The sequence below is a fragment of the Microtus ochrogaster genome, chromosome 6 (assembly GCF_000317375.1).
Source record: "Microtus ochrogaster isolate Prairie Vole_2 chromosome 6, MicOch1.0, whole genome shotgun sequence".
Classification (NCBI taxonomy): domain Eukaryota; kingdom Metazoa; phylum Chordata; class Mammalia; order Rodentia; family Cricetidae; genus Microtus; species Microtus ochrogaster.
In genome coordinates this window covers 9,650,878-9,659,049 of record NC_022013.1, presented here as the reverse complement: position 1 = coordinate 9,659,049, position 8,172 = coordinate 9,650,878, and positions in this window count along the sequence as shown.

Here is an 8,172-nt window from a genome sequence, read left to right as displayed (position 1 = left end):
CAGAATCCCCCCCCCCTCCCCCCCCCCTCTGGTTTATCAAGACAGGCTTTCTCTGTAGCTTTGGAGCTAGCTCTTGTAAATCAGGCTGGCCTCGAACTCACAGAAATCTGCCTGCCTCTGCCTCCCGATTGCTGGGATTAAAGGCATGCGCCACCACCTAATGCTGGAATCCACTCTCTTGACTCAGTCATTTCCTAGACAGTCCATCTTTTAATATAATCATATTTGTAATTGTTTCAGTGTATGAATTTTAGCAGAGACAGAAATCAAACTGTAGTTGCCACTCCTGCAGTTACTTAGTAAACTGTATGTGTGTGTGTGTAGTATATGTTATATACAGATGTGTGTGTGTGTGTGTGTGTGTGTGTGTGTGTGTGTGTGTGTATACATGATTGCAGCCATGTGGAAGCCAGAGGATGACTCTTGGATGTTGGTTCTCTCCTTCCACCACATATGTCTTTAGGATTGAACTCAAGTTGTCAAACTTGTTGGCAAGCACTTTTACCCACTGAGCTGTCTTACCTGCCCTATCTACAATCTCATCTGGAGCACATACTATATGAAACCACGGGAAGGGAAAGGGGTGGTTTACCTGGGAGTCTGGTTCATGCCTCTACCGACTGAGAATCAACAGTGTCAACAATGAACAACATTTGGTTAAGGTCTTTCCCCTCTCCCAATTATAAGTCTAGAACTTTCTCAAAATCTCATTGGAAACTCCTTAAGCAGTCCTAGTGAGTCCTGGTTTTATCATACCAGATTGATGTCTCACCAGGCACTTCTGGAGCCACCCTTGTGGAGGCCGAAAAGTGGGAGCCTGTTTCCATGGCCACCAAAGGTCAGAGAGTTAGAACTTACCTTTTTTCCTTCAAGGTCATTGTGCTTCTACCTCAAACAAAGGTCCCACTTAGACCAGAGAGTTCTGCACTCCCAACGTTACCACCAAGAGCTGTGGCCTTGTATTTCAAGAATAGAGAAGTAGATCTGTTCCTGCCTCAAACAAAAGTCTAAGGATTCACCCAAGTACCAGTTCCCTTAAGAAGATAACTTTGGATTCCACCCAGCGAGTGGTTTGCCTACAGAATGTTTTAGTGTAGGGTGTGAGCTTGACTTGTTTTGTTGTAGCGACAGAATATTTAACTATGGATGTAGTCTGCAACCTTCAACTGGTCTGTTTATTTCCTTGTATCATGTTAATGCAGTTTTTTTGTCTTATTCCTACCTTTTGGGGTCAAGGGTATTTTAAGCGATTGGAAATTAAAGCGAGCGATTTCAGTATTCATTGGAAACTCCCTCCTGGTTCTATGTTTCTCTGTCTTATTAATTTTCTGTCTTTCTATTCTTTACTATATTTCTAAATTCCAGTGCCCTTCCCCCGGCAAGAGGTATTTTGTCTAGGCTGGTCCCTAATACACCCTACTCTCTCACTTTCAAAAACATAGAAAAGGCAAGCAAAACAAAACAAAAAAGCCTGGTGTTTCTTAGCAAGCCTTCTGAGATGTGACCTGAAAGTCACCCCAGTGTGGCTAATGCTAAGGCACTTGACTGTGATTTGAGACCCTGACCCCAGAGGACAGGGGAGGATGTTGTCCACCCTTCCATTTCCTAGGCCACCCACAGGAGAAGGGCCCTGAGGTTCCACCAGCGTCCAAGAGAGTTGCTGGAATCCCCTAGTGACGCGGAAGAACTGAAGCAAAACTGTTGGAACTAAGGAATCTAAGTACGAAGTGAGATCACCCCTTCATTAGATCACCCCTTTATTAGGCCTTGTTCAGAATCAATACAAGCCCCAGGGCCCAGGATGCTTCCCAGTGAAAGGGAATAAATACATGCGTTCCCTCCTAAAAGGAAATCAGGCCCCTTAAGTAAAACAGATGTTAGCACTGAGCTCCCAGCCCCTCCGGCTTCCACTCTCCCCAGTTCAGCCTCAACAGCACAGAAAAAGACGGGGGTCCCAGAAATCCAAGACTCAAGTCTAGTTGGAGAATTGTGAGCCTTGCAATGTCTCCTTCCTTAGCCCGCTGAAGTTTTCCTCTGTTTACCAGGAAGAGAGTAGGGGAGAGAGACTGAGGGGAGGAGGCAGCCTGCCTGTTCGCGGAGGATTTGGAGATACAGTGGAGACGTGAATGGAGATTTTCATTTCCTGTGTTATGCGGCACAAATAATATCAGTATGAAAAACCTGGCAGGGAGATGGGAGATAGCAGTTTTTACATTGATAAGTATTTGTTCATTTCCTAACAACCAAAAGAAATATAAATCTCTCCAGAAATTAAATAGCCTGGCTTGTTGAAGCACTTTTTTTTTTTTTTTTTGTGGGGCTGCGGCGTGCGGGGCTGGCTCCCTTTCTGGGTCCCCGCGCAGATAATCGAGGCAAAGCTATCGTCGGGGATCACACGGACTGTGGGGGCCAGGCTCGCAGGGCCCGAGTCTCCTACTTTTTTTTTTTTTTTTCCTGTCACTTATTTTCTCGGCGGGCCCGATTTGCATTTTAATGGAAGTAGTTTATAGACTTCTCTGCTGCCTTTGCCGAGCCACAAGTGGCATCATTAAGTGAGCTAAGCCGGATTAATGCCGATAGTAAAGTCAGATAATACAATAACAGCAGCCTGCATTCCATTTGCATTAGGTGAGGAACGCGGGGCTGCCTGGTGCCTAGCGATAATTTGTAAGCGCGATATGTTGTACTTGAGAGGATAAGATTAAATTTAGTGGGTTTAACTGTCATCCCGGTAAGTCAATTACTTCATCTTTTCAGCCTTTGAATTTCTTTTATAAATAAAATAAATGGAATATTGAGCTGCTCCCGCAGCCATTTCGAGCTCCCATGAAGAATTACACAGACTGAGCCAAAAAAATAAATAAATAAAAAGGTTTCGGATTGAGCTCCATAAACAAAATATAAACTCCATTCAGGTGCCGACGTGGCGGCAGCCCCGAAATATTGTCCGTCTCTCATATCACAAGCATGACGGATTCCATTGTGACTTCAGTTTTTCCATAATAGGAAATATTTATGTCGTGCCTGGGTCTTTTCTGTCCCTATCCTCCCATTGTAGGAGGCAAACACAGGCAGACACAGCCATTGGGCTTCTGACCCCTCCTTCCCTCCCTTCTACTCTTGCCCCAGTGCTAAATATTTGGCGATCTGGAGGATAGGAAGGAAGCCCCATGACCCAGGGGCTTGCATCCAATTTCCAGGGCACCTCAGATAAACGGCAACAACTTCCTTCTGATCTTCCTCTTCCGGACCATGGACCAGGGCCCTGGAGATGGATTTCCCGGCATGGAGTTGAGCTAGGGAAATCTTGATAGGTTCTTACAGCTGAGATACTGGGGTGGGGGAAGGGACTGGCGACAACAAAGAGAAAAGGAGATGTTGAAGGGAGGAAGAAAGAGAGGAAGGAGGAAGAAAGGGCGGTCTGTAGAAAAGGACAGGAAAGAAAGGGAGGCAGGAAGAAAGGGAGGGAGGGAGAGGGACAGAAAGGAGGGAAAGTACAGGGAGATCGTAAGAGACAGAGACAGAAAGAAAGGAAAGGAGAAAGGGGGCGAGAGGAAAGAAAAGAGAAAGGAAGAAAGAAAACAGAGAGGAATTGAGCAGTCAAAGCCCCCTGGAAGGCACCAATCAGTAATGGCCATCTTTAAGAAATGAAGATCATTGGCAGACATGCTCACTAAATAAACAAATAAAAATAACAAAGGCAATTTGTATGAATGCATTAATAACTAGGTAGGCAATGAAAAATACAGGCAAAAGGCAGAAATCGTGTGGAACCTCTACGCACTGGAGACTAAAGAAATGTAGCCCCCGTTGGCCTTCAATCTCCTCCTCCCTCCACCTTTCACAGTATTGTTAAACTGATGACAATACTGTTCGTATCTAAAGCATTGTCTCCATCACACTGTGTGTGAATAGACACACGTGTGCTCAGGTGTAGCACGGCTGTGGAGGGCAGAGCAGGACGCCAGAGGTCTTCTTCTAGCCCTAACGTTGTGAGACAGGATTTCTCCGCATCATTTAGTCAGGCTTTTCATTTAGTCAGGCTTTCTGTCCAGTGAGCTCCCCCAGATCCTCTTGCCCTTCCCCCAAATGCTGGAGTTACAGCCACTTGTGGCCATGCCTAACTTTCACGTGCCGGCTGGGGCTTTGAACACAGATCTTTCCACTCAAATAAGGCTTTGGGCCGAATAAATGTCTGCTACATTTCGAAGGATTTTGATATACAATTCATCCCTTCGTCAATGCTGATTCCTTCAGAGACTTTGTACAGAGGCCACGATTGGGAAGCTAGGCTGGTAGATAGAAATTTTGAGGAGAGTCTGTGTGTGTGTGCACAGGCCTGTGCGTTTCTCTGACTTCATTCCGAAGCCAACGATATAAATGACTTTTAGATTGTCACTTGTTTTGTATTATCCACGCCTCTGCCCTTCACTAGTGCAGATAATCGAGAGCTCACTGTACTGTGATTAATTATATGTCCAGGGCCGAGAGCCAACAGTCACTGAGAGCAAAGGGTTTCAGGCACTTAAGAAGGTGGGAGGATTCTGTTTGCTTGTTCATCTCTTTAGTCTTTTCTGACCTGGGCTATGTGTCTAATCTGGGCCAGGCTCTCTAACTTATCCCTGCATCCTTCCTTGTAACTCACTGAACATGTCATACCTAAACACTGAGGACTGTTATGCCCATTTCAGAGTGGGGCAAACTGAGGCCAGAGAGGTACACGATATTCACAAAGAGTAATGATTCATTTGAGGTGTTCTTCCAGGTATTATTCCCTGCCTAAGGTAAAACAAGCAAGCAAGCTTTTGTGTTACTTGTTTGAGGCCTAAATTTTGCTCACTTATTCTCTGTAATGCTGCACTTCACGTTCTCCTGTCTCTCAGTAGTCTCCCCATTTCTACGCTACATCTAGGTGTGGTTTGAAAGCCACCACACATTGCTTTTGTTTTCTTTTTCAAATAATACACATCTAGTTTCTTTTCAGAAGGTTTTCCTTTAATTACCTACTTCTGTGTCTCAGTGTTGTGTTCACAAGTTTTTACACACACACACACACACACACACAGTCCCAGAGCGAAACAGACTTAGGTGGAACCCTCAACTTCAGAGCTCAGTTCCACGAGCAGTTCACCCCCAGTTATTTTGTTGCTCCACTTAGTCTCATGAAGCCCCTCTGAAGAGCTGGCATTTCCATTTTCCATTTTCATCCTTAGGAACACTCTTGTAATAATAATATTTCCCAGTGCCGACACTATTTTGAGGTTTGATTCCGTGATAGGTGGAAGTGTTCATTGGCGTCCCAAGCCTGCGTGTTCTAGTAGATATCAGTGTCCCATTTTCTCTAAAATTAGCAATGTCACGCAAGCTTTCAGAGGCTGTAATTACAACAGCAACAGACCAGAAAAGCTCCCGATACCCGCCCTGTCTCCTGTGGCCCTGCGATCAGAAAAGCTCCCGATATCCATCCTGTCTCCTGTGGCCCTGCAATCAGAAAAGCTCCCGATACCCGCTTGTCTCCTGTGGCCCTATGTTCAGCCATCTGCAAACTCAAGTCTTCTCTTTTTTTGTGCACATGTGTGTGTGTTGTGTGTGCAAGCATGTTTGCATGTGCATAGGTGCTCATCTGTGTTCATGTGGAGTTCATAGTTTAAGTTTAGGTGCCTTCCTTGACCATTCTCTGCTTGATGAATTGAGGCACCGTCTCTCACTTTGAACCCAAAGCAAGACTGCAGGTTCAGCAGACTGCTGGTTCCACTTCTCTGTGGAGTTCCTCTGTTTCTGCCTCCCGTGTGCTAGGATTACAGGTGCACTGATATACCCACCCGGCACTTAGGCAAACTCTGGGATGTGAATTCCAGTCCTCAAGCTTGCCCAGCAAGAACTCCACCCACTGAGCCACTGTTCCAGCCCCTCCTTCCCCTCTTTCACCTGTGCCTCGCACAGTTATGGCCTCTGCTTGAGCCCTAATCTCCTAGTTGCCCAATACAATCCCGGTTAGGCCCCCTTGATGTCTCATTGCCATCTCCTGCTGTATGTGTTAGTATCTAAACCAACATTGACTTCTCACCTTCTCTTTGAGATTACAAAACTGTGAGTCCACAGATACACTGGCCTCAACAAGGCCAGCCCGAGTCTTAGAGGAGGCAAGAGAACAGTCAAGAAGTATCCTTCCCTAGATACCTGCCCTGTTTCTCCTGCTTCAAACTTTGGCCCATTTGCCAGCTCCTTGAGTTTAAAACCATGTGGTTGAGGTTCTCGCCTCTCTGTCTCAGACAGAGCTTTAAAGATATACAACCTTTTTTTTTTTTCCTCATTGAGTACTTCTCTCTGGTTTCTACCTCTTCCTGGTAGGCAAGAATTTCCCAGTGAAGACGAAGGCCGCTTTCTCCTCCTTCAGTCCCGCCCCTGTGAATCCTTTGCTGAGAGTCATTCCCTGGGATGGCTTGGCTCTGCGGCCTTTGACACCTATCCTAGTTTCGGTTTAGGGGTTTTCAAAAAGATTTAATTTTAATTTTAACTATTTGTAGTGGTGGGCAGGCCTGTACATATGACTGTAGTGCCCTAAGAAGCCAGATGAGAGAGTGAGATTCCTTGGAGCAGCAGTTACAGGTGGGTGTGAGCCACCTTAGACATAGGTGCTGGAAATCGGACTTGGGTCCTTCGCAAGAGCAACAAACACTCTTAACTATGGAGCCAAGTCTCCACAGTTTTGTTTTTTGAGACAGGGTATCATTTTAGCCCAGGTTGGGCTGGAACTCACTATGTAACATATTTCAGCTTCCCAAGTGCTATGTACAGACACACCTATCTGGACTTCCGTTTGGGTTTCCCCATAAGAATTAGGCAGAAGTCAGGCAGCAGTGGTACACACCTTTAATCCCAGAAGGCAGAGAGGCAGGTGGATCTCTGTGAGTTCAAGGCCAACCCGGTTTACACAGCAAGGTCCAGTGCAGACAGAGCTGTTCCATCTGAAACCTATCTGAAAAAGCCAAACAAACAAACAAAAAAAGAAGAATTGAACAGAAACCACTTGAACCACTTGTTGCATCTTGCTCAAAAATGTCCCCAGAATCTCTGTGTCTTTATTGAGTTCACAGGAGCTCAATAAAGATTTGTTGAATGAGTTAACAAACTAAGTCACAGTCCTTTGTGACCTGAAATATCATATGTAGTGAACAAAAACTGAATGAAATACATAAATGTAACTGAGGACAATACCTACCCCAGGGGGTTGAAAGCATAGTTATAAGGACTAAGTGAAATTATTTGCTTATAAGAAGTTGTTCACACCTCTCCAAAGTGAAGTTCGCCTTCTAAATGTTTGTGCAACAGTGATGAGTTGAATATCTTAGTCCATTTTCCCTTACTGTATTTGAAGGCCATAGCCTTGGTTATTCATAGATAGAAGTTTACTTGGCTCATTGTCTGGAGACTAGGAAGTGCCAGAGAATAGGGCTGTCTCTTGAGAAGGCCCTTTAGCCTGTGCTCTAGCGTTGTGGAGGGAAGCACAAAGTGAGGTCAAGAAGACCTGCATTCACAGCACGACCACCCGTTCCATAGTACATAGTCCAGTGTTGTGAAGCGGTTTACTCTTGATTTACACCTTCTTTCCGTTATGGAGCAGGACCCATAGAGACTCATGCGATAAAGAAAGATGAGGCGATGTACCAGGCTCTGTAAACCCAGGATGTCACAAGATACACAAGGACCCTCCCCAAGGTTATATATAAATGGCAGTGGTGGCTGGGGATAGTAGACTGTCCAATGGAGAGCCACTAAAAGTTGTGCAAGGCCCTTGAGAGATGAAGCTTGTGTCAGCAGTAACCTAGGCTATTAAACTCTTCATCACCAATGTTTCTCTGAGTAACACTCTCTGGCTCATCAAGCTAGACACGTGTGGAGTCATTTCTTTCCTTTGTCTTATTTGGGGTGGATAGATATTGCAGGCATCTCTGCAGGAAAGGTCACAGGATGAATCTGTACATGCATGTTGTCTTTGTTGTTCACTGTGCAAAATCCCTGCCTCCCCACACTGCTGTGTTGAAGACGGTTCTAGTTTCATGCTGTGCTTGTACAAAATGCTCTGACCAAAGGGGAGAGAGAGAGAAAAAGAGGGAGGGAGGGAGGGAGGGAGAGAGAGAGAGAGAAAGAGAGAGAGAGAGAGAGAGAGAG